Raw genomic sequence first — 27,313 nt, 5'->3', positions numbered from 1 at the left:
TATCCGTTTTTTTACCGACCTCTTATCGATTTCTCGCTCATCTATCCGTTGATTGTCCATCGCCACTTGAACAAACGAGACTAGCATGGCACGTGCTGGCAGAGTTAATAAGCCAAAAAGCAGAAAGAAGAGGTATTTACTGAAGTCGAAGAGGCAGATCTTCGTCTGTTCTCGAGCGACGTCGCGATAACGCTATTTGCGTTGTTGAAATCTACCTTTGAGAAAAAGAAAAAAAAATGAAAAATCGATAATAGCTTTGCGCAATTGCCGTTGTACCAATATTATATATTGTACCGCCGGCGCTATCTCGGCGTTCGCGCAATAAGTCTGTCGCGGTTGAAGAAATTTCTGGCTTCCTCAATACAATTAATGTACAGCTAAAAAATTTTGCGGACGCAATTACGTATGATACTTACGATTGATGCGGGTGTTAGATGGGTGCTCTTTTCAAGCACAGAGTGTATTGGATATGGCAAAGCTTGCGGGTTAAATTAATTTTTGTTTAATTCCTGGACCAACAAAGATCAACGAGCTATAACGCGGATTCCCACTGAATCACTCTTCGTCCATGAAGAAACGAGAGTGATCCGGTTAGAACCGTAGGATGCTCGCGGTCTCGGATCTACCTGCGATAGCGCACAGGCAGGTAGTCGAAGAAGGCGAAGAAAAGAGTGAGAAGGCAAAGGAATCGGCGGAGAGTAGACGGAGAAAGAGGAAGGCAGAGAAGAAAGAGAGGGTAGGAGAGAAAGGGAGAGAGAGAGAGAGGAAGGAAAGAGGATAAATCGGCGACACACGAGCGAGGAAGGGAGAATGGCGAAGCGGCGAGAAAGAGCTAGGTGGAGAAGGGCAAAACAAACAAATTAACGTCAGAGTCGCTTGTTTATTGTTGGGTGGGGACACGGTAACCACGCCTTTGTCAAGCACGCCCTCCGAACGTTACGTTACCCCCCTGCCCCCCTGTTCCACCACCATCGACGTTTCTGCTAGCTCGTCTCCCCACCGCACCCGCCACCCGTTCGGTTGGGACACGGTGGTGGAAATGACGTCAGCAGCAACCCCCGATGCCGGGCATGCAACAGGCTGCTCTCGTTGCCCGAAACCACCCTGAACGATCGCGCGCGCGACTTGCCCGCTTGCCTTTAAATTTGCCTATTGCACCGCACCCGCGCGCACTTCGAGCAAGTCACCACTCGTAAAGACCCGACTGGTAGTCAACGATCGAACTATCGATACTACCGTGTACTTTTGCCAGTTGCATTGATATTCGCACTTCCGCGTGGTGGTGTTCGTGATGGATTATTGAATGAGTGCAGGAAGACTCGATGTCGAATTGATCGCCTGTATTTGATTCTTCAATATTTTCACAATCATTAAAAATTCTGAGAATCAACGATTTTTAAGACTGACAAGACGTATTTAAAGAATCCTTCGCAAAACTAGATTAACGAAGCAACTCTCAATATATAAATACATATAACATATAAATATATAATAAACATAATTATTTATTTTCTAAAATTTTTTAACAGATTACATTCAGAAGTCAACTAATTTTTGAGCTTTCCGCATCCTAATTCATCATTAATCTTTCTCAAAGAGTTTAACGATGGATCTCACGATTGATGGATCGAATACGATAACAGAAGAGAGAACGCGTTACCTAGTTCAAGGTGACAATGAAGAAACAAAAAGCTCGATCGTTATGAAAACGATGACGGGGGTGGTAAGGGAGAAAGGAGGAAGAGGAGAGAGGTTGGGCTGCCTAGTGAGTCCGAGCGAGTCTGGACTCGGTCGGCGAGAGGGCCACCGCGCGCGGATTGTAAATTATACCGGGCAGATAGAGAGAAATTCATGCTCTGATGACGCAGCGTTAACCACTCTCCGGTCATGCGATGATCAAAGGTAACAGTAATGGCCCGTGAGAGGATATCCGCCTGTATTTCGCCTAATATACTGCTCGCTAAATGCTGACGCGATTTCGGCAGCCGGACGGAGAGGGAAGAACGGGCGGAGGAGGTGAGACAAAACGAGCGAACGGGGGGTGGTAAACGCAATGTGAGGGCGAGAAACGAAGAGAGAAGGCATGAAACGACGCAGGAGGACGAAGAGAAAGAGGACGCGTACGTGCGTGTGACGGAGAGAAACGCAGAAAGCCATAAATTGTCGGGACAACGTGCACACCTAACCCGAACTCCCCGGTGTCGACGAGACGGTCGAGCGAGAGATCGCGCTTACCGTGTGGCTTTCAAAAATTTCACACATTACCGGTCTCCTCCCAGCCGCGACCGGCGGTATCGTCGTCGTGTCGCGGCCGTTCTGCCCCCGCGGCACGATCCATCATTTCGGCAGTTTACTCGCGAGCCCCACGAAAATTACCTCCGATAACGTCCTCGGCTACGGCCTCGTTTGTCTCCGGAGTTTACGTTTCGCGATTCTCCCTTAAAACCGTGCTCGCGAATTTCTCCCTTCCATCTCTACCTTTCGCAGGACTCGACTCCCGAGATAACCGAAACCTTCACTCCCGTCGTTTCTATAATTATAGAGATTTTTGATCGACCCTTCAGGTGTCTTTGATAAAATAAAACAACGTAATTAAAAGAGGACAAGGAAGAAGCAGAAACGGGAAAACGGGAAATTAACTTTTTGATCCCATCGGGAACCCCCACCCCCCGTGCCACCTCGAATAGAATGTGGCGAAATTTTCATCAGCTTTCGCGATGAGAGAAAGAGAGCGGCCGTGTGGTGTGGCGTAAAATGAAGCGCGGCCAACTACACGGGCTAATAGTCCCCGGCATTGGCATCATACGAGGATGATCGATACGTAGCCCGGGAAAACGCGCGTTCCAACATCAGGGCCCTCGCATACCGGCCGAAGGGCAGCAGCACGCAGAATGCTCCGTGGCATCTGGCCGAGAGTGCGAGCCGGGCATTGTGATTCGTGCATAGTTCGCATTTCGTCAGTACATTTTCGGACCTCTGCTCTGACCAGGAACATGATTAGTGTGCGCACACTTGACCTGGCCGACCTATTGTGTCCTGGTAGGGAGAGGGAGAAAGAGAGAAACACCATTATACCGATACTACCGTGTACACGGAGAGAACCCCATTATTCGATGCCCCCGGAATACGCATGGGGCACCGTCGCGTCCCTAAACTTTATTACGATTTTTTCGACAACGCACAGATAAGCGCTCAAGGACGATGAAGTTCATGCAAAATTGTGCGCAAAATTGTGCGCGGTCTCGTAGGAAAATCGCGGATAAAATCGTTCTGTGGAACCGTACGAGAGGAAAATGAATTTTTTCGTGAGGGAATCACATCGTTTTTTTCTCAGAATAAAATTTCTGTTCATCTAAGTGCGCGAGCGATTTATTAAATATACGTATGTTTCGTACGTTATATTTTCCTAAAGTAATGTGAAAACGTAGCCAGCGAGCATGTAACGCAACTTCACGTACGCGAAGATCCTGCTGCGTTCTTAACACGACCGCGCGATCACGTTCCATCATCCGTTCCATTGCGTGCGAGACACTCACGACGTTACCGGGAGGGATGGGGACTATTGTGAGGAGACGATGCGAGTAGCCAAAAAGCCAAAGTATCCGCCACCTGTCTCGCGAGCAGAACCGTGAGGAGGAAGCGTCACACGAAAGAGCCGCTTTCGAGGCCGAAGAAACGGCGTCGAGAGTTTTCCCACATAAAGCTGAAGAGGGAATCCACACGCGAGAGGGGGCGGACGCGTCACACGAGAAATCACAATGAAGACTTTCGGCCACTGTTGTGGGATTCGTGTCGGGAATGACAAAAGACCGAAGTTGCGACGCGAAAGAGTAAAAAGGACGCGCGCATTGTCCGCGGCTGGATGGATGGCGAGAAAGGAAAGGTTGGGGGGGAGGAAGAGGAGCAGAACGCGTGGGATAAGAGAGGATTAAAATCGAGAGTACCCCTTCTCGAGGGGTATTAATCCGTCCCTTATTACGGATACGATAGTCCGTTTTTTCTCGTGCAACCTCGTACGCACAGATGACCCTCGAACTTGCGGATGATGTAATGGGGATTAAATTAATATGCGTACGGTTACACGTGTAATCGTCATATAGGTATACGTAGAACGCCCCTAAAGTCCCTTTTATTTCCCTATGGTTAATTTTACCTTTCTTTTTTAATGAAAAATTCTTATCGGAAGCGCATGTTACAAATAGCCGCAAGTACGTTAAGAATTCCGAGCGATAAATAGCTATGAACAGCGAACACGAGCAGCAGTATTGACGCCTTGCGTTCAAACGTACCTCGAATGATGTTCGCATCTCGAGAACTCACCCCGTGAACGAGACGTGGAGTGGGAGACGAACCGACGGGGGCTTGAGGGGGTGTCTTTCAATGGGTAAGTTCCGGATTTAAAATCCGAGCTCCACTCGAAATCGCGTTACCGAACGTGTCTCCGCACCCTTCGCAGCGTGCGAAGGGATTAAGAGTACCTACGTAAAGTTCTCCGCCTATTTCCACGATACTCACCGCGGGGTGTTCTTGGGTAACCGCAGATGCGACGCGTCAAAGTCCCGCGTGCACGCTCTCTCTCTCTCTCGACTCAAGTCTGTAACGTAAACGTGTAAATACGTCGTCGTCCTTCTCCTCCTTGCGGAAGGAATCTAGCCGGGCGAGAGTGTCGAGTGGTAGCAAATGCGCGCGCGCGAACGTAATTCGAAATGAAGGGCTTCAAACGAACCAACGTGTCGTCCTCCACCCTTACGCGACGGAGGAGAGAAGAAAAGAAGAGAGAACGAGGGAAAAAAAAAAGAAGAAAAGAAGAAGCCGCGCACCGCCGATGTAGTAATTTAATTTCAAAGCGCGCGCGCGACCGTACGCGAGGAGACGGGAAATGTAATTAGAGACAGTGCTAACTACTCCAGCCTTCGCGCGATATAATTAGCGACTCGTTTCGTTACGACGGGCGAGAAAGAGACTTTCGGGATTCATATCGGCTCTTCGCCTCTCACGCTACGTTTGAATCCGTTCAACCGCGCGAGTTCGCGAATGAAGCGGCGGCTGTAGGATGCGATGCGCCGCGATCTCAACGGCGAGGGAGTAACTAAAGAGGGCTGATTTTACACGTCTGCTTGCACGTCTAAAAAAGATATTCGCATGTGTCACGCGAAGCGTCCCAGATGGTGGACTCCATGAAATTTCACACCAATTTGATTTCAATTTTATATAAAATTGCGCGCGATGCGGTATTATGATCATTAATTTATATTATATTCTCCACTGATAAAATTGCGCTGCGGAATTGTTGATCTTTTTCATATGACTTTTTACATATAAATTTTTTATTTTTTTCGACAGCGCTAGCGTACTTTCATTTCACTGATGCATTCATTTCGCAATCCCGTTATATTCTGATCGCGGTTATTAGAGCGTTCTACGTATTCACGCCTGATTGTACCTGACAGTATATATAAAATGTCGAGAGAAACAGTTTTGCGTAGGAAATATATCTCGATCATGACGAGCCTATATGACGAACGGACGTTCCGATCCACGGTGCTGCTTCACGGTGGTCCATTTCCCATCGTCCATCGTCTGTCGCTTGGTTGGAAAATATCGCGCGGCTCCGTATAAAGTATCTCGATCGGTCTGGCGCATGACCGGTCGACGGGTCATCCAATACTCTCTGGCGAACTTTTTTGCGCCCCGGGATGCCTATGACTCGCTCCACGAGATCCATCCATCGTCCGTCTCGCCGTAAGCAGCGGAGGCTTCATGGGTTCCCGGCGTAATATTACGCTTCTGGGTGGCTCGCCCCTTCGGTGACTCTTCGTCGACGTAACGTCGTTCGCCGGCTCCTATCTTCGCTTGTTAAACGGACCGATAATCGCACATGTAATTATCTCAAACAAATTATCTCGAAAACAAGTTGCGATAGAGAGGGTTGAAATCGCAAAAAGGGAAGTTTCGCGCAACGACGAATAAAGATTACGTCGTTGTATCGTCTAAGATTCTTTTCGTTGTGATATTCACAAGATTGTCACTAGTTATATATGTCGATTGATTCTCCCGATATTGGAAAGTTTTGAAACGTTTCGCTTCGTCTTACGGTATTCTCCAAGTGAAACTTCCCTGAAGTCGAGAAAATTGATTCGGACGAGCAGAGTCAGACGTGAAAACGTACTAGCTCTTTGAGTTCTCCTTTTGGGTGTCAAGCATACACGCCGTAAGTTGTATATTACGCGAGTTACATTTCATGACAATGACAGAATCGTGCCAAGCGAGAAAGGTGTCGAAACAAATAAGTGTAATGACGACACGAGGTTACGCTTGATCACTAACTATAACCGATCGATGATCGAGTTCGTGATTCGACAGACATTAATGAAACCGAGCACCGTGACATTCCTTCACGCAGCGAGCGCACGTGTAAAGGACACGCGTAAGGACTTATCATTTATGTAAAGTCGCGCGAGAGAACATTGCAGATAGAAAGAAAAGCCTGGGACTCTTGTCGCTTCTCATTCTCAAGGAGGGCTTCGAAAGTATGTACAAATGTATGTTTAAGAGTAAATGAAGTTGTCCCAGATTTATCCTGCTCTCCTTGTATCTATAAATTCTCTGATCCATATATAGTCTTCGAATCAAATTAAAAGAAGAGTACTCGAAATCTGGAAATTTTATTTATAATCTTCGATACATCTTACGATCTTCGACGAAAACACTGAAATTTCCAGTTGCTCATACTGTAAAATTATAAAATACTGGTCCACGGAGAGGAAAACTAATATTATCAATTACTCATCCCCCCTCTCCTGTCCCTCGTATACTACAACTTGGAATAGTTGTAGCAGAATCTGAGATTTTCTTTCTTTCTCTTCGAAGGGTGGCACGCACCCCCTGAGGGATCCGCGTTGTCACCGCCTGCCGATGACTCGATCGAGAGGCGAGTCGTTCGCGGAACGAGTCATCGATCGCGCTCGCTACATTCGTTCCGCTCTCAAGAGTTCCCGCCGGCAACAATGAAGAAATCGTCATCGCGGCCGCGCTTAACACGCGCCGCGCATAATCGCGACAAACACGTCCGCGGGAACAGACAGCGGCCCGCAACGAATCGTACAAAGCTTGACGTCTCCATCGAGCGATGGAAAACGAGAAACGGGCCCAAACCGGTCACGCCCATCGCGACCCATTGTCTGTCAGGCACGTCGTTTCGCCGAGATTTATCGTTCGGGGTCCTCTCCTCGTCATTATCCACGCTCGATTCGCGACGATTATCGGCCTCGTCGCACCGTCGTCGTCGACGACCTCGTCGTTCCGCAACCCTCCCACGGAGTTTGTTTTTGCCACAATTTCTGGCAGCCCAGCGAACACAGGCGGGTACGTATTTAACTCTACGAGCTCACATCTGGACTTCCATCGATTCCTCCGTTTTCCGTTACGATTGAGACCGTTGCCCGGCTTCTTAACGACTGCATGCTGGTCTGCACGGATATATCCGATAGAGAGAGGGGATTTTTTAATTCTGGGATGACAAATTCGTTTTAAAAGCGACTTCTTTTCACCGTCTTGAAATAAAAATTTATTTGTGACATTTCAATTGGATAATGAATCGACTCGAAATTCTTTTTTTTAAACGAGTGTTTGCACTCAATTGTTTCTTCGCGAAACATCCTAGATNAAAAAAAAAAAAAAAAAAAAAAAAAGTGACTACCCGGGTTAATATTCAAGCTCGAGGATACACCTACACAGGATGCACAGGGAAGGCGAGTAACGCTTCACGAACAAGCGTGATATTTCGTACTTGTTCGTGAAGCGAACGAGATTTATCGTCCGAGCAAAAGTGTCTCGTTAATCCGTAAACGCCAAAATCGCGCACGCACCATCCAGGCCGCCCGTCGTCGTCGATTTTGTTTTCGACGTAGCGGGCCGTTAGCGCGCCGCTCGAGCAGCGGCGATTCGGTTTGCGCGAACCGCCCGGTGTTGCGAGGAAACGTCGATCCGGCAGAGGCGTACGCGCCATTAATCCGCGCGCCAAATTACAGGCCGCGCCGATGTTCAATGGTCCGCGCGCGATTTCCGCACCGTGCTACTTTCCGCGTACACGCGCGCGTTGGGTGCGGTTTCGCGTCACCCACGCATCGCTGAAGAATCCAGAGAACGGTCGCCTCTCTTTCTCTTTCTCTCTCTCTCTCTCTCAAAAGAGGGCGATATTTAACGCGTCGCCGTGTCAGGAGATGACACGGACTAACGAGCACGGGTAGCTCGTGAAAAAAAGAAATTAATTCCTGTGAAAGTTAAACTACCGTAGATTACGATCGTAGCTTCGAGCGGCCTTCGCGATTCCGCGAGAACGCGGAGATACGCGGGATTGTGTTGTGCACGCACCCACGCACGGCAGCGCAAACCCGTTATCCAAGTGTGCAGGCGGACACGAGGGACAGAGCGAGACGACGCGAGGGTGCGGAAAACGGGGAGCACGGAGGTGGCTCGCGTGGGTGGCGGTGGCGGCGGCGGCGGTGAGGTAGTCATGACGACCGCAGCGACCAATCATCCGGAAGTAACGCAGCGCGAGATAACTCTGCATCCAATCAGGTTTAAAGCGGGGACGGGGCTGGCCATCCCCCGCAGAAAATCACCCCCGTAGCGAAATTTCCACCGTACGAGGGTAGATATACAAGACGACAGACGGCTTTCTCCCTCTCTGTCTCTCTCCCTTTCTCCGCGATCGCGCTCCGCTCACTCGAAGCCGGGATGACGGCGGGACGATGGCGGTTGTTATCCCCGCGTTTTTTTTCGTCTTTTAATTCATAACCTTCGACCGCCAGTGATAACCTGCAGGTCGCTGATAAGAGGGACGCGATGTCTAGGGGGAGAATGGCGGCGAGGGTGGGCGAGCGGCGGCGGCTGATGAGCTTCGTGAAACTCGAAGATCGAGTTCTATATAAACGACGGAAGAAAAAGGCCAAGAGCTTCCGGCGCGGATATCTAATCTTCAGAACCCGTTCCTCGCGATTGCCCGATCTTCCCGCGCTGTCCACGTGTCCCCTTCCCGGCTAGTATCGCTCTTCGCGTCTCGTCGATTATTAGGGAAACGAAAGTACGCGACGAATTTTCTCAGATATTAATCAAGTGTATTCGATGCGAAAAATACGCCCGGCATAGGGTAACTCCGCTGGGAATTCACGTCGTAGAAGTTAGAAAAAATAGAAAGAGCCGGAGAATTTCCACGCAACCACTCTGTCGAAAGACTTCGATCCTTCAGCGACCGGGATGTTTAAAACAATTTTTAATCAAATTCGACGTAATTTCTCCGTGGGATTTTTCGCGGTGGAGCGAAAGACGTTTTCCGCGATGCGCTCGATAAAACGCGCGCGTGCAACACGGTTCGTTCCGGTTGCAGGTGCTCGCGGAAGAAAAAGGAAAATATAGTTTACACGTAAACGCGTCGCGCGCTGTATACATCGAAAATGCGTTTATGGTCTGGCAGCGGGCCGATAAGGAGCTCCATAAAACGAACGGCGCCCCATAAGTGTTAACTTCGACGCCTCCTTCTCGCGACGGCGGTCGTCGGGGCCGTATCTCGCATTTGTCACGTTTATCGACTTCGCGCCGTGTACTTCGTGCACACGGTTTCTCCGTGACACAGTTCGACGACGGCGGCGAAGCGCACACCGCGTCGCTCTTCGCGTTGTCGGAGCCGGAAGGATGGTGCTTCCGAAGCGCGAAAGCCTTTTTAGCCGTTATCCAGCCGGCACACCCGTTACGACGGTACCCACTAGAAATTTTCTATCGCCGCGCAAGAGCCTGTCGATAAGTCCGGCCGAAGTGGGACAATGTAATTGTATATCTCTTGCCGAAGGCTCATCGTGAAACGAAACTGCAAAAGGTATCAATCGTCCGTCGAATAATAAGTATTTCAGGAAGGTATGAGGTCGGAGCGGGAAAAGATAGATCCTTCGTCTAATGCGAAGAAAAAGACTTCGGGTTTCCTTCGGCACGATTCGCCGATGCGGTAATTTTTTTTTTACACGAAATGTTCTCTTTTGCGCATTACCAAGTGATGACAAAATATCAAATTGTGGACGTGTCGCGGGACACTTAAATGTCTAATGGATATTCAAGGAGATTCGGACTGGATATCCGCGCATTGCATGGGACACTGCGCCGCCGTTCTCGCGGAAAATTCTCCGAGCTGGCTCTCGCCTGGCAAATCTCGCGCGAGATATCGAATTGCTAATTCGGCCTGCGTCTTCTTGATTACGATACAGGCTCAGGGGAGCGGAAGGAAATGAAGAAAAAAATGTTCTCATCCGTTCTGAGCGCGCCGTACCGCGCGGGATGGATGGATGAATTCCGTCGTTATCGAGTCGCACCCCCCGTTTTACAAACGGGCAGACCTCACCCCGCCCGCAAAATCTCTCGGCCCAACGTGCATATTTCCATTTGGCACGCCTCGCCGAACTCCTGATTTTATTAAAAACCCCCGTAACCCGTATCCACGCGCTCCCTCTCTCTCTCTCTCCCACGGGCGAGTGAAATGTTTCTTTCTCGACGAAGATCGCGGAACCGCTCGTCGCGAGAGTCATACGCGCATCTACGTCGCGAAATAGATTCTCCGCCGACCCGTTTCTTCTTTTCACTTCGCGATTGAAACTAAATCGTTCCTCAAGCAACTAAGATCGTCATTTCGCGAGGGTTCGAAAATCTGTCGCGACAATAGATTCTCGCTAATGACGTTCTCGCACAGTTCGTTACGCGCAGCGATGCGCATCCGGTCCCTCGAAACTCGTAATCCGACGTCTCGGAGCCACGTGGAGTGTATTCTCTGGATGCCGAAAATCTGATACATACAGAGCCCGGGAAGAAGCGGGGAAAGGAAGGTGCGTGCGAGACGACAAGGGACGACGACGAACAAGACGTCCGCGTAATAGAGGAGGAGAAGGAGGAGGAGGAAGAGAGAAAGTCATGGCATGGTAAACGAGGTCGAGTGTTGGCAGCGTATAATTTCGATGACAAGCAAAGGGGTGGTTATCTCTCGTTGCTTCTCACCCTCTCGCCACGGACTGCGAGTGGTGAGCCACCCCCGCGTGATTGTATTAATTCAAGCCGTCCCGACCGCCCCCGTTCCCCATTTACACCTCACTCTCCCTTCTGTTCCGCCTCGTCCTCCGCCCCGTCGACGTTGTCGCCCCTCCTGAAGCACAACTTCCGGGGACAAACGAAGCGTGTCGGCGTCGCGTATAATGAAGCGCGCTCGTTCGTTTCCTCGGCACCGCCGTTTTCTTGCCGCCCGTCTTTGCATTCCGCGCAGAGATGCCCGCCGGCGCTTAAATCTAAACTCGACGTGACCCTGAACGATTTCTCGATAAATGACGATACAAGGCCCCACGGACGGAGGAGAGACGCCGCGTTTCCGTCTTCCTAATACCGAGTCAACCGAGTCGAGAATCAAAATGCGACCCGTAAGAATCGCGTAGGAATACCTTCGATGTAGACCTGCGCGAAAAGTTGTCGCGTTATGAGCCGAAAATCAAATTTCGACGGACCAGAGGACCTCGAAATGTAAAGGGAGGGAATAACGGACATGATTTTCCCAGCGAGAAATACAATTTTCTACGCTCGTGCACCGACATTTGCGAAAAAAGAGGATGAATGAGGCTCGTCTGTCATTAGGCACGAGCGAAGACTAATACCGACAGCTGACAGGACGCGTGACAGCGGCGTATCCATCATTATCGGTGCAATGTGTGTAGTAACTCGCTAGAGAGAGAGTATGTGTGTGTCTTTTCTGGAGAGGCGATAACGAGAGGTCGGAAAGGTGAGCGGAGTAGGACGAGCCGGTGCACGCGCGGGAGGACGCTCGTCCGCGCGAAGTGTTCGAAAAGGCGGGAGTGGATCGTCGCTTCGTTGGTAAGATCGAAGTGGAAGAGGTAGCGGGAAAGGGGTACCAAGCCGTTTAGCGATATTTCACGGGGTTCTCGCTCGTAAGGGTTTCCAGCGGCGCACGGTATTACCGGAGGCAGTCTTGCAGACTCGAGATAAGGGAAGCCCGGTTCCCCGTTTCCGACAGCGAGAAAGCGGCAGAGCTAAGGTGCCTCCTCTCCTCCGCCACCTCGGCGGCCCCCCTTCGCACACGAGGGTGGAGGATCCTGGCGGAAGGAAAGCCGCGAGCAAACCCCTTCTGGTTGCTACGCAGTATCCCGCCCGCCGCTCCGCGTCACACCCTCCATGAACCCGGTTAATATCTGCTTATCCTGTCTTACCATCCGTCTCCTTCGATCGTTTCGCTTCCTTCTCGTCGCTCGTCACGTTGCTCATTCCCGCGAAATCTCACGGATTTTACACGACACGTGCGTATGTGCATACGAGAGAGCTTGCGGAGCGATATGCATGCAGTTAACTGGCTATCGGTATACTTTCGCCTAACTCAAAAATTGGGAATCCTTAGAAAATTGCTCTTGTAAAGACATATCTAAGAAGACACGACAAAGTGAGAAATTTAATAGCTAATGCTCATATTTCACGAGAAAGAATGATTTTAAACGTCCGGCAATGCTGTCTTTTTCTACTTGCTATAAGAGATCATATATCTTCTGTATTAAATTTTTCTTTGATTGTCACATCGTTTGGTAGAAAGAAATCTCGTTACGTTATAAATTATTGATAAATTATTGTACGTATATGTACGTGTGTATGTGTGTGTGTATGGTTATTTCTCTATTTCTCTTTTTTTCCCGTATTTATATAAAATATATATTTTCTGCTTCTGCAGAGAAATAGGCTTTTTCTCGCTAGCGGAACGACAAAAAACTTGAGAGAACGTGGCGTTCAATGTGGCCAGTCCTGCCTCTCGGTTTAGCAATTAGAGGTTGTTTAAGTGCACGTGCGCTCCGTGCCGTCAGTTAATCCCCGCAATTTCGCGCGGGAGCGGCGCTTCTTTTCGTTCCAATTAGAAAGAAAAATCTTGGTGACGGTCTTTCGTTCGGCGGGTCGTTACTTACTCGTGAGAGGGACGCGCACGTGTTCGTCCAATTTCGCTTCGGTACTTCCACGCGCTTTGCCGATTATCTTTGCGCGTTCCAACAGGTGTAACGACGTTTGTGTTCGTGCAAAAGCGGGGGAACGTGGAGAGTATCGGGCTTAAACTATTGGGCCATTACACGCTATTTGATGATCTTTTAACGAATTCGAGACCAGAATATACGCATATTTAATAAACGAAAATTCGTTACTAAATTATATTATTTTTATTCCACGTTATTAATTTCAACATAAATATCTCTCTGTGGCGTTAATTTAAACGGTATCCGACACTTTTGTGCGATTGTCGCGTCGCCACCACGAACAACGTTGCGACCTCGCTACCGATTTATCGATATAATTATTAANGGGGGGGGGGGGGCTGGCCGACGAGCCGAGGAGGGAAGCCGACGGGTTCGGTGGAGTCCCACACCATACCGGGTGTATCCTCCGGTAATGAACGCAGCCACCTTGAACTGGCAAACGGATGAGCGGCCAGGCGAAGGCAGTCTGTAAGGGCAAATCTGAGAGAGAGAGAGAGAGAGGACGAGCGACGGAAGAGCGAGGGGCACGGTAGGTTAGGACGTGGAGGGCAGCGGGGACGCGGCGGTAGCCACTAAAAGGGGTTGTGTCCTCTCTCTATGTGATGAAAGCACCCTTCCGTGTCCCGCTATATAGAGGCTCTCTCTTCTCGTCGCCGCCGCCGCTGCCGCTTTGGTTCCTTTTCCTGTGGATAGACAGAGAGAAAGAGAGAGAAAGTTCCCTGTTCACCCTTCATCCCCGTTTGCTCAACGCCGTCCCCCTGGCCTTCGCGTGCACCCACACGGTCGTGCATTCGACGTCGATACGTGTCTGCTAGTTTCCACGTGTGTCGCGTTTTCACTCTCTCTCTCTCTCTCTCTCTCTATCTCTTTTGCTCGCTCTTTCTCTTCATCTTCGTGTCCCCCACGTGTGTGCGTGATAAGCCCAGCAGCCATTGACGCCTCGGTGATCTGACGCGATTATACGTCGCGCGCTTCTCTCCTCGCTATATTCCCTCTTTTCTCTCTTCCTTTTTTCCGCTCTCTCCTCGCTTTTTGTTCCCCGCCCGGAGCTTCACGCCTTTTTCGCGGTTTTTCCAGCCGCCACGCCGACGCCGCCGCCGTGATTAGGCTGAATCGCGCGTAAACGGCGGCTTTAGTAGCGCCCAAAGACAAAAGTGGAAAACGCCAGTCGACGCGCCGACGGTATTTTCGGACTATGGATTACGAACAGACTAGATTAAGATAACACCGCCGTTCGTGCGCGCGCGTTCCAGCTTTAGTCCCTGAAAAAAAGAGGGAACGAAGGAGGATAGTTAACGCGTTTTATACTTCGCGTGACGAAGTAATCGCGATTACATTTGCCGCATTCGCGAACCAGTCTCTGAATAAATTTAAAAGCGATACTCGCGTCTTTGCTTTTTTTTTCAAGTCGATTCTGAACAAACTTTCACTCGACTAAGACGATATTTTGAGCGATCATGTAATTATTACGGAATATCAGCTCGTGACTCATTTGTACTTAAAGTACCTGAAATCTCGATTGAGAAAATACTGTTTTAAGCGTAATGATAATATATGTCATACCCGTATGTGAGAAATCTCACGATCAGGACGAGATTAGTCACTACAGCGCATATGGCCGCGAAGAATGCGCAGGAAAACATGATGACACCCAGGACCAGCCTCCACTTGTATTTTCCGAAATCCTCATAATGGACGATGATGTACAAGGTAGCCGGAATTATAGTGCCCAAAACGGCAATGCATATCGCGCCGACTAAACCGGTGAACAGATCGAGTCTCGGGATTGCCGCCGCCAAGATGCCTGCGAGACGCAATGAGAGATTCGCATTTTGGGAAATTTCCATTCGAGGCGCGAAAGTGAATAGACGAACGCACGTATCGATCGGCGTAATTAGAGCAAATTATAGCAATAATGAGCGGCTATTGTCGTTGGCGGTTGCCCGTCCACGGAGCGATTCGGTCGAACGAGAGACTCTGACAAAACTGAGCGTCTATATCAAATTCTACGAAAGTGGATTCCCGAACTTTAGTAATATCTGGGTCCGAAGCGAACTGTAATCGGACGGATTGATTGATTCCGCAAAGTTGGTCGCTCCGGGACAAAGGGGATTCAATCCACTGCGACCCGTCGAACTTGCTCGAGTTTACCTTGAAAATACGAGAGAGAGAGAGAGAGAGAGAGAGAGAGATTCGCGAAAAGAAGGAGTTTTAAAGGGATGTTGTTGCGTTTACACGTGATGGAAGTGATGAGGAAACGAATGATTAGGTCCCAGAGAAAAAGTGAGCCCTTGCACGCGCCCCTTTCGATCGCTGGCACAACGTAATTGTTCTTCAGGAGCGTAATGGGCACGTAACATTGCAGCCCGTACGTGAAATATATTGCCAGTGCTTGCATCACCAATGCCGTTATCGTCGGTCTAAATGTTTGAAAAAAAGCACGTGTACACGAATTATCTCTAAAACAACGAGCTTAAATCAGAGGCGTTTTTCAATCGCAGTGATTTCTGCCCAATAAATATTTAATTTCTCTCTTTTGCGCAAGTTTATTCTAAGTTTTTTTCTGAATTTAGATATTTCATGTATTAATTTATCGACCGGTATGACATGTTACCCGTCATTCTCCCGATGATTGCGGATAAAATTGCCGAGCGATTCGGGGCCCCACTTCAAGTAACCGATAACACCGACGAAGACGTGTAGCAAAATCAAGAACACCATACCCCAGTTCAAGACTCCGCAAGGTCTGATATAATTCCAGGGTTTTTTCATGCTGTGTTCTATCGCCAGTATCTAAAGAGAACGACTTGCTAAAAATCGTCATAGTGTGTCATCCGTGAATATCGTGCGAAACTAAACGTAATTTTACTTATCACAAATCGTGAGAAATTTATTTTTTATTGTGGAGCAAAAATAATCTCTTAATTGTCATATGATCAATGCAAGAGCCGGTTTTTAAATCATTAAAAATTGGGAGAAAAAAGCTCACCACTCCTGGCGAACATATGCTGAAAAATACCATGCCAATAAATTTTGGATATAAGTTCACGTTAGGTTGGATCATGGTCCACGTATCGTCGATCCCATCTTTTAATGCGTAAACGACCCCGATAGTTGCGGCGGTAAAAAGCAAGATATTCCCGGCGACGGAAATCGGCGTGATATCCGCTAGGTTCTTCGCCAGGTTCATTAGTAAGACAAAAGGAAATAATATGAGAGCATAATAACTCTGACTGATGGTTCTCTCGGTGTCCACGCATTCTTGTATAATACCCGAAATGAAGACGACGTACACAGAACCGATTCCGATATAACACGCCAGCATTGTGATATCGACAAGAAGTCTGCAAACGAGTGGCATTTGTAATTGTATTACAAATTATCGTTGAAAATCACTTTTATTATTACTACGTAATTTATTACTTGAAAATATCACACCGCCTGTGCATAGAAAAGCGCAATTTGACGGAAAAAAGAACATTTATTTCTCGATTTTTAATATCAAGCTAATATAGTCACGCGTGTATGCAATGCGTTGCGCTGGAAGGGCATTGAGTGACGGAGGTATTCGGCATGAAATAACGCGATTACTGAAATTACGAACTTTGAAACGCGCGGGGAGAGCCACGGCTTTCGTGCGTTTGCGGCCAAAGCGGTGACAACCACCTCGTCGTACATCAAGACAGGTTTCTTCCGACGAGCGCACATCAAATAATGAATCCTAACGAGCAATTGAAGAGAGCCGGTTACCAGCAGACCCATGAGCACCGTGCCCACGATCCCGATGAAGACTCCGACGCACGCGAAAGCATTTGGCATGGCAAACAGGCCTGTTCCAGCGGCACTTTTCACCAAATTTGCCAGAGATCCGAAGTCTCTGAATTGAAAAAAGAAGAAAAAGGAAGGAAAGAGAGTAATTCTCTTTGTAATTTTACAATTTCTTAAGATAATTGTCTTGTTATTGCAAAAAGTATGAATAAAAGCTTCAGCGGAGTAAAGAGGGAAAAGTACTTCAAGATTAATCAATTGTTTGAAAAAATTTCACAAACATACGACACTGGTCTATAAGTGACACGGTTTAAATAAGAGTCGTAAAACTCTTCGCCGGTGGGTTCCCTCGGTTGCTCCTCGGCCTCTTCTTCATCCCTAAACGGAAAGGAACGTTGCATCCGCAAATTGACTATCCGCGATGCAGCTATGATTTATATCACGCCTACCTCGTCTTTCTGGCCATAATTAATAATCGTAAATTTCCGTTTACGATAAATGTATCTTTATCGCGAGTTACACTTTAAACTCGTTCACATCACGCATCTGTCAAATGCTCATTCGTATTTCCTAAGCGCACGAACAATATAGGTTAAATAATGATGTGCAATTTATATCTCAATTAATCGCGACTCAAGGCGTACGTTTCGAATGTTATGAGAGCCCGTTTCAGTTTGTTAATGAGGAGCCGACGCGGTCACGATACATTTCGTAAGAAATAAACCGTCAACATTTACTTACATCTCTCGGATCTGTCAATTCGCGAACCCACGATTTCGCCTCGGATACACGATGACGTGTCGCTTTCGTCGACGTGGATCCGCTCGATCGCGCTTCAATCGCTCGCGCAATCGAATCACAACATTGATCCCCGAGGAAAGGGTCTCCTTCCTCCCTCCCTCCTGATCCCTCCGCCGACGCGCCTGGGCGACTCGTCTGTTCGACTCGCGACAGTCGTCGGTTCTCACGGCTGATTACGGCCGATTAGCCGACATTAGCGTGGATTTCTCGCGCAACTAATTTTCACGAGTACGACGGGCGCACGCGGGAGAACGCGAGACGGTACGACCCGCGGTCGGTGGCGGGTATTGTGATCCTCTCGCTCGGCTGGACCGGGCTGACCGACTTAGCTAGCGCGCGAACGCGAGCTCAGTTACGGAGCTTTCCCGTGGGATTTAACGCCCCGCGGTTCCTCACGGATTGGATAAAGGGGATCATGGACGGCGTCCGCCGTCCCCGGGCTTTAACCGTGAATCCGCGGTTAAGGCCAACGACAAACCGCTTTCTTTCCCTCGCCCCTACGACGCGGAACTCCTTATGTCAGCGTTCCAGCAGATCTTCTCTCTCAGATAGTTCCTCTCGTCGATGTGTCTCTGGCCTGATCTCATCGTAGAAATCATACGTTACGTTGAAATAGGATACATTCGTTCGTCGCCCCCTTCGCGAGGATGATTTTATTTTGTTTTATTTGAACGCGTTTCTCTCTGACAGATAAATTTACCACCCGACGATTTATTAGTACGTTAATGTAATAAAACGAGTAATTAATCCGTCTCTTTCTCGTTTAAGTCGTCAAAATTAAGAAAATGAAATGGTGAGGGCCTCGAGGTGGTTAATAGATCGCGAATACACGTTGGCGAAGTGGGTATCGACTGGCGCGCAACGGAGGGACGTCGCCGAAAGGTAGAAAGGGACGTACAGAGACGATAATATCGGGGACGTCCCGCGGTTCTCGACTGTGACTAAATCCGCGGTGCCCATGCAGTGTTTACACTCGAGATCATGCCTCCTAATGCTAATACGTCGGCCGTGCGCGACGCAAAACGCGTAGCCCCCGGGTCTCTCTCTCTCTTTCTGCCGCTCTCGCCCGGTTTCTTAATGCTCAATCGCAATCCAATGAAAAGTGTATGAATGGCAAGCGATTATCAAGTCGAGCGGGCGCCCTCAATGTGTCCGTCGAGGCGTCCGCGGTAACCCCGCTGTGTTAACCGACGTCGAACCGAGCCAAATGGTACGAATCGCCTCTTCTGTGTCTGCCTCCCTTCTCTCCTTCTTCTCGTCCAGATTTTCTCCTCTCCTCTCCCTTTCTTTTTTCCTTCGCCCGAAAGACCGGTTGGCGCGGAACCCGTAAGCTCCCGCGGAACAAATTTGGAAACGCGCAGCACGTGGCTGGATATCGGGCGCACTCGTTGTTATTAACCGAGTCAAAGGGCAACCGCCGCGTTAATTAGCCGCGGTAACATACAATGAACGCGACAACAGCGACGGCGGCCATAACGATAACGGAGTAAAATAGCGACGGTAGAGAGCCAACAGTAGGTGAGTGCTTTCACCTCTTGCTGCGTGTCTCTCGCTTTTAATATCGAACTGGTAGCAAAAAAAAGAAGATATAGAGTGAATCTAATGATGATCGTCGCGATAAGCGACGTAACACATATACAGGTCGCGTGATAATAAAATCCGATGGTCCAAACCGTTATGGTATTACACGCGATGTTACATACTGAGCGTACAATGGCGACCGCAACGGACCGCGTTATTTCGTTAATTATAATTGCCCGATTATAATTCCATCGGCAGTGGAACGTTGCCGGGGGCAACCGGGAATACCTCCCTCGTCGGCAATTAGCTGTCGATGCTTTTCCATCGTAACATCGTGCGATCGTGTATGGCTAACTACCGTGATTCGCGGTGAAAGAATGTGAGAGAGAGAGAGAAACTCGTGGCGCACAAGAGGCACAATTAGACAGATCTAACGTGTCTGACGCGCTTTTTCCGCATCGTTGCCAGTACGGGCACGAGTAGCGAGAGCAAAAGCCGACCGCGGCGTATGCCGAAAATGCGACGTTATTTATCGGGAAATCGACGGCCGATCCGGCGAATCGCGCGCGGAACAGCCAAGCGGAAGTTTCATGCGGCGGGCAGCTCGCGGGCAATTCGCGATGCGCGTTGTCGAAAAATCATTCGAGGATCTTGCCACTGACGTTTTTGCATTTCGCTCGGCCCGCAGGGGCGACGTAGTGTGTGCATCGGCGAAGAGGAGTGACCCGGGGGCTGCCGGCCGCCGATGAACGCCGATGGCGTTCCACCGACCGATTTTGTTTGCCGACACGCACGCACGCTCGCTCGTTCGACGCGTTTGCCGCGCACTGAAGGATCGTTTTTCGGAATCACTGATTCGCGCCATATTCCCAACCTATCCGAGAGGAAGCGGCAAAGAGTCCAGAGCTTTTCCATCGGGGGGTACCTCGAGATTTTGCACGTGCCGATGACGAGACACCGCGCATCGCGAAGATCGATAGATATTCTTCGATATCGGGTCGTCAATGCGACCATTAACCCTTTGAGTACTGAATTATTTTAAGATTTTTATGCCCATGGGACGGATTTAATTTGTCGCTATATGGATTAATATGTAAAAGTAATACATTTTATGCCCAAGTAAGCAGATGACGAGTCTCACTCGTCAAATGTACCGAAAGGGTTAAAAGTCAACTAATGAAACGTGTACCGGAAGTCTCGCGATTAACTCGACTCAAGTTATATTACGAATCAAAATAACCGATAAGTTATCCGAATAAAAAATATTACCGACAAATTATCGACAAAAATGTGTTAGTCGACAAAATAAATATCTTCCAGAGAACGGTATATTATCGCAACATCGGGTCGTTTAATCTCTCACGACAATAGTTCAATATGTTTTTCTGTTTCCCTTTATCCCGGACTATTCCCGAGCAAGCTTGTTAGTTCAAGCACGGTCGCTCGAGGCATAGAGAGACGGGTGTCGCGAAGACGAAACAAGGTCGACGGCAACGCGCTTAACACGTGCGAAGAAGGGAACTCCACATATAGATCGCGTCAGATGTTCCGGCCGATTTTTCCGTCGAGCGTGGCCCGTTTCAAATCGGGGACACCCATCGGGCTCACCTTCCGGAATAATTTAATGACTGCACACTCCGACTCCTACTCCGGCATTCTGTTTGCCTCTCTCTCTCTCTCTCTCTTTCGCTCTCTCTTGTCGCCGCGGGCCGGTTAAACGCTTCACAATTAAACACGCAACCCCGGCACATCGACGAGCACCGGAGTAACTGCGAGCTCTAGTGCGATGGTATCGCCATCAAACTCTTTAATATCTTTAAAACGAGAGCCACGGAAGGCATACACACCGATATCGCGCTCTCATTAGAGAACGCTCGAGTATCTCACGTAATCAAGCCCCGCCGACGCATATATCGGTTTTGCGAAAGACTTTAGCGAGAAGCAGGAATGGGAAAACGGTTGCGCACCGAACGTTTGCACGGGGAAAGTCTTAAAATTCTCTTTAGACGAGCTTCAATCGTTGCGGGTTGTTATAGAAAAATGTCTGATAAGAGTACCATTGAAATAATCGCACAGGGAGATTTCTTCGGGATCAGACCGTCGATTGACTGCGGAGAATTGGCGGAAAATCGCCAAATACCCCGAATTGCTTAAATTCATCGAGAACACTGGCAAAAGTGGATACTGACAGTCACGTTTTCGTTACACACAGTCGAACACTTTTTCACGCATCTAACGGCGTCCACGATGCGTTTTTCGTCGGCGATGACGCGTGTTTCTGTGTCGGCGCGCGAAGCATTTTGCGAGGAGAAACCCGCGATTTTAAGCGACGGCGGCGTCGGCGTCGGTGTGTGCACGCGTATGTGCGGAAACTGAAAAAAAGGAGAGGAGAGAGAGAGAGAGAGAAGAAGAGAGAAAAAAAATTGGGAAGCGCAAAGGGAGCGGAAGGTGGCACTGTGCGCACGACGGACGGGACACGGCTGCGAAACGGGGACGGGGCGGCGTTGGAACCACAAGAGTGTGAAAATGTTTTGCAATTTCGAAATCAGGCGTGTCTGCTGATTTGCGCCAAAGCGCGTTACCGGAAACCGCCAACCGGTGGGCTGCGGACGGCACCGGCATCCGCCGCAAAAGCGGATTGTGGTACCGCCGGGTAACACGCATTAAAAACGCCCGACGCACACGCGAGCGCGAGCTCGAATGCGCTGCACCCTTTCGCCGCTTTTTCCCTCTCATTCTCCCTTCTCCTCCCCTCTCTCTTTCTCTCTCACACTTTATCACGGAACAGAATAAATCTATCCGTCTATCTGTGTCCGTCCGTCTCTCTTTTTCTCTTTCTCTTTCACTATCGCGCGGTTCACCTTTTTCTCCCTTCCGAGCGATCCTGCTCACACACGCCAAACTGGTCGCTCGGGCGTTCGCGCACGATCTGCCGGAAAAAAAAAAAACAATACGGATTAACGCTTCCGCGTAATCGCATTGTAGAAAACACTCGGTTCCGCACGGAAGTCCGCGGGGGTGTTTCCCGCTGCTCGCCGTGATGCCGGAATGCGAGTTGATGCATGCGTTAACATTATAATCGCGCGTTGCAAATTTAAAGGCCCCTGTGAAATGTTATATCTTGAAAATGCGAGAGACTCGAAAACAACGTTTCATTCGTGTGTCGAATATTAATTCGTCATCGTTCGCGATAGATTTTCGAAATCGTGATTTTTTTAACTTCATCATAAAATTCACGACGCTCTCTCTCTCTCTCTCTCTTGCTTTCCCGTGGATATCCTTGTTATATGAGCTCTCTCCATCGCTTTATTTACTTGCACTTTCTATTAACAATATCTATCGCGATTCAATACCCGAATTCAACGCCTTACTTTGATGCACTCCGTCTTTCACTTCTCGACGGGAACACTGTCAGTTCTCAGAGTTGCGGTAATGAACGGGAGGCAAAAGTGCGTTTCGTTTCATATACGGCGAGGGTCGCGACTGTAAGAATAGCCGAGTGAGCTCTTTTCTTTCCGCATACACGCAGATACTCGTGTAGCGAGCTGTAACGAAGGTCTCGAAAGAGTTGTCGGCGAGTTCAAAGTATCATCCCTCCGCGCGCGCGAGATCGTCGTCAAAGGGACGCGCGCGCGTGTCTGCTCCCCCGTTTGCGATTTTCGCTCGGCTGCCCGCCGCCGCCGCCGTCTCGTACATATTTTCGTATGTAGTTTCCGCATCCTTCGACCGGTTAATAATACGTATCTTCACAGTTTTTCCAGCGACTCCGTCACAGTCTGCGTCTCGTTCGGTCTGCTAATTGTACGGAGGGTTGCGAGAAAAATCCGGGGAAATATTTAAGGTCAGAGAATCAATGGAGTTGCGGTTAACCCTCGAAAAGTCCTTTTACAACTGTTTGCTACACTATGATTATTAGAAGGGCGCAACGATGTAATCAGTAGACGGTTACTTGTAGCACAATGCCTGCCGTCCAAATGCATCTCCGCGACGACGCCGCTTTGCGGTCCCACAGAAACGAAGTCCGCTGATTTCGTATTCCTCAATCAGCCGGAATCGACAATCGAGAGATATCGCGCAAGAGATCGCGAGAACGAAAGAAAGAGAGAGAGAGAGAGAAAAGCAGAGGTTTTAGCACAGAAGCGCGCCTCGGCGATGCGGGGCGCGCGTGTTTCCGCGACGACGCGACAGGGGGTTGCGCGGTCCACGACGGGGGCGCCGTTTCCGGAGCCTGTAATTTGAAATCTTCTCAGGAAGGTAGTCGGGCCCACGGCGCGCGTCGCGCAGGGGGCCCCGCGAGAGGGACGAGGGGAGAAGAAAGAATATGACCGAGGCACCCCATCCGCATGGCCGCAGAGCGCCTCCCTCCACATTCTCGCGCGACAATGCGGCAAACTCCCGAGAAATTCACCCTGCAATCACTCGACGAAGTCAAACGTTCTCAGGAAGCAACAATGGCGGGGGGCGTCGACCGCGTCGCCGGCACGACAATGAAGTCATTACAAAACGGGGCACGCGGGTTTCTCGCAAGGTAGCGCCAACGCGTACGTCCCTCTTCGCCCAAGGGTGGAAGCACTTAACGCGTCGCTTCGACGGCACCTTTCTCGTTGTCTCAGCAAAGACTTAACGCGCGTATCGTCGAAACTTGTACTCACGCGTGATAAGTATTCTCTAATCTTGTGAGGTATCATTTCATCTCTCTTATCCCGGAATCTGAACGACGAATCTCTCGTTCGTCCCCGCCTATCGATTTTTCCAGAGAAAGAGAAGAAAAAAAGTAGCGACGTCGAGGGGTTAACGTGCGCGGAAGGAGGCGGCGTGGCGGCGCTTTAATAAATTTCGCCGGGGTCGGCGATTTATTTTCGGCGGATATTGGAACGCGCGCGCGAATCGATCGCTGCAACAAATACGCACAGCGGCGATAGTAGTGCAGTAAAGCTCGTTATCGCATTATCTCGGACACCGGAGGTCCACTGGACCAAAGGGGAAGGAGGGGGCACGACCTATTCTATGGGGAACTCGCGTTTCACGCGGGGTCCCGGCGCGATCGGCTCCATTATGCCATGCGGAGCATATCGCCCCGTGTATCTACGTGCTCCGCTCTGCACGGACGGCGCCGATAACATTGACGTCGCGATAATTTTGTAATATCGTATCCGGTGTGTGTACATATATGCGTGTTTAAACATACATGTGCGTGCGTACGTGCACCGTGTGGGCGAGACGCAAACAGGATGCCGGACCGAACCTTATCGAATTTTCGGAATCGCGGTAAACCCGAAAAAAATATCATAATAGACAGAGGAGGAACGTTTCGCTTTCACAACTGCAACCCCATAATACGCTTCGGACAATTCCGTTATCGCACCGATGACTGCGATATCGAGTGAATGCTCGAAAGTAAAACGTGGTCAAGTTTAAATTTATGAATTCCCATTCATTACACAAGCGTTCCTCAAAATCGCGAATGGATCTTAACATTGTATGATTAACGCGGCTCGCGGTGTATCAGGCAATTGTCACGTTTTTTCATCCTCATGTCTATACATCGCAATGAGACACAGAGTACAGAGGTCAAATGGCAACCTCGCGAAGCGTGTGATTATTGGAAGGTGTGCACAGCAAGGAGGAAAAGTGTCCGAAACGATGGATATCGTGCGACGATTCATTCAGTGACGGCAACCCGATAAGGCGGCTTTTAAAGTCTTTCAAAAAGCAATACATCGCCCTGTCGACGCGACCGAAGGGCGAAGGGAGCTCTCAATAAATATCCTGCCGGATTCTGCCCGCACGTGACTCTCTTATCCTGCGATCTTAAATACTCGGCCGTGCGTGTCGATCATCCCGATCATCGCATTAACTCTCACAAATGACCCTGCCCGAGTTTCATATTTTATATCGTGCTGTTGACATGATGATCGAGAAAAGCATCCGTTATTTTTCTCGAACAGATCTTATCTTCCTATCTTTATGAATATTTTCACATAGCTTACAATCAATCTTTTTACTAATAAGATACGAGAACTAAAGGCCTGACTTGACAGCAATGAAAAAGGAATTAAAAAAAGAAATGACGAAATCTTATTCTTTTAACTTTTCGTGTGGATCTTGCTTTTATAGCATTTTAATCTAAGATTCAGATATTAAAATATATTTAACACACTGAAGCAACATGGAGCAATATGTGAGTAAAGAGCGAACTTCTGGGCGCGGATTTAAAAATGCATTAATGCGCGATCGCACGACGTTACTCTTCACTGATCCGCAATATTCACGAGCACGCGATATGACAACAAAACGAGAAAAGTCGTCGAAAATACATGGCGCAAAACTGCGGTGGGCAACGACAGTTTCCAAGATCTCTGGGGAACGCCGCGTTACAGACAGGCTACGCGAACGCCCGTGTTATGGGGTTGTCAAAGCACCGACAGGATGACATCTCTATTATCACGTACCGACCATAAAGCAGGACCGGCACGAGTTGGGTAGAGGGAACAAGGGAAAGAGAAAGAGAGAGAGAGAGAGGTATGTGAGCAGGAAGAGCGACGAAGAGGATCGGATGAAGAGAAGCGAGAGATTCCACGTGGAAACGCGTGCCACCGAGATAACGGATCTCCCCGTTGATAATCCTCCTTGGTGTCGCGCAGGACTACATATGGCCGAACCCCATGACTGTTAAATAGATCTCCGCGTTCGTAGTTGTTAAGGACGCACTTCGTTACACGGATTTGTCACCGGACTTGCGTTAATGCGTTTGCCTTTGATGACTCGAAATTCATCATTTTTTAAATGCACGTGATCACGAATCTCTCACGCGAAATTACTACAATTGAAATAGAAAAATAAGAATTCGTACGATATTTAGTATCATCTGGATATCTCATGTGAGAAATAATTGTAATTTTTCTAAGACAGAAAAAATTTGATCGATGAATTCTTGCAGTCGAGCAGTCTGTTTCTCATTGGAAGATAACGAGTTCAACATTACGCATGACATACACGAAAAGCGACATACTGGCGAAATCACAAGCGAGATAGAATAGGATCGTGCTCGAACGCATTCATTTGGGTCGCATTCGTCGAGAAGAGTGAATGGAAGCCACTTGAGAGGACGCGAGGGGTCGACTGAGATGCCTGAAAGCTTGCCGCGGCTTCCGGTCAGCCAGCACATAATTTCGTTACTTTGCACGAAATTGGATTAAGGGGTTCGTTAAGGGCGCATTAGAGCACGTTAACGCGCGCCACACGATGACCCCGATGGACCCTGAATTACATTGTACCGCTCGGTGAAATTTCAATGAACTACCACAACACGGCCACCCGCTGTGTCCCAGAAACGGTCGCGCGTTTTTCCGCGCGTTCCTCCGAACTTTGACGGCTGTTTACCTCGGGTACACCGTTATATTCGTTATATTCGTTCGAGTGCCTTTCACGACAACGGTCGGATTTACTCGAAACGAGATTTTCTGCATTACGATCGAAAGCTGCCGAATCATCTGTGCACCTTAGTCATTTTATGTTTAGTTCCTATCCAGTTTCAGAATAAGAATGTACGCTGCGCTGAAAAATTCGACGTCACGTCTTTTGTAAGTAAAAATGACGTTCGACAGTCGTAAGATTTAGCCATTCTAATTTCATTTTCCCACAAACGTTTTTTTATTAATTGTATTATATTTTGTTAATTTAATTTTAACAAAGTGCGTACTCTCTTTCATCTTTCACTTGTACCTCTTATTTTATAATATAGGAAAAATATCAATTATAATCATACACAGCCTTGTAACGAATTCCGACTGTACTAATATCTTTCTATCAAATTTTAAATTATCGTCCGATTAATCTGTGGACGAAGACGAGTATTCTCCGTCTCCGGAATAACCTTCCGATTCATATCGGGGCGCGACAATGTCGCAGCAAGCGATCACCGTCAACGAAGAAGTCACAATGAGAAAAGAGAATGCATGAGTACTCACCGGTTACAGTAGCCATGCTCGTTGTACGTAGGGCCTCCACATGCAAAAGAAAGCGGTGGTAGTCCTTCGTCCTTCATCCTTCGTAGTTCGCCGACCGGATCGTCGCCGCGGGACACACACCGTAGATGAACGCCAGATAAACGCCAGGCTACGGGCCACGGCCTCTTAATTATAAAGCTCACCGGCGATAATTGTCGTGTA

At 48.8% G+C, this 27,313-nt stretch overlaps 1 protein-coding gene and 1 pseudogene across 1 annotated transcript in view; both read right to left on the bottom strand.

The window, feature by feature from the left end:
* LOC106748469 (paired box protein Pax-6-like) overlaps positions 1–27,193 on the bottom strand; it is a 101,960-nt gene extending 74,767 nt beyond the window's left edge. The window contains exon 1 of the mRNA XM_014627000.1: positions 27,113–27,193. The gene's annotated coding sequence lies outside the window, so the exon portion shown is untranslated. The remainder of the gene's footprint in view (positions 1–27,112) is intronic.
* On the bottom strand, positions 1,184–27,128 carry LOC106748389 (annotated as a pseudogene).
* Positions 27,194–27,313: the final 120 nt, after the last annotated feature.

This window comes from Dinoponera quadriceps, unplaced genomic scaffold, assembly GCF_001313825.1.
Source record: "Dinoponera quadriceps isolate SergipeBrazil2010 unplaced genomic scaffold, ASM131382v1 scaffold2183, whole genome shotgun sequence".
Lineage (NCBI taxonomy): Eukaryota > Metazoa > Arthropoda > Insecta > Hymenoptera > Formicidae > Dinoponera > Dinoponera quadriceps.
This window is presented reverse-complemented; position numbering and strand designations above follow the sequence as displayed.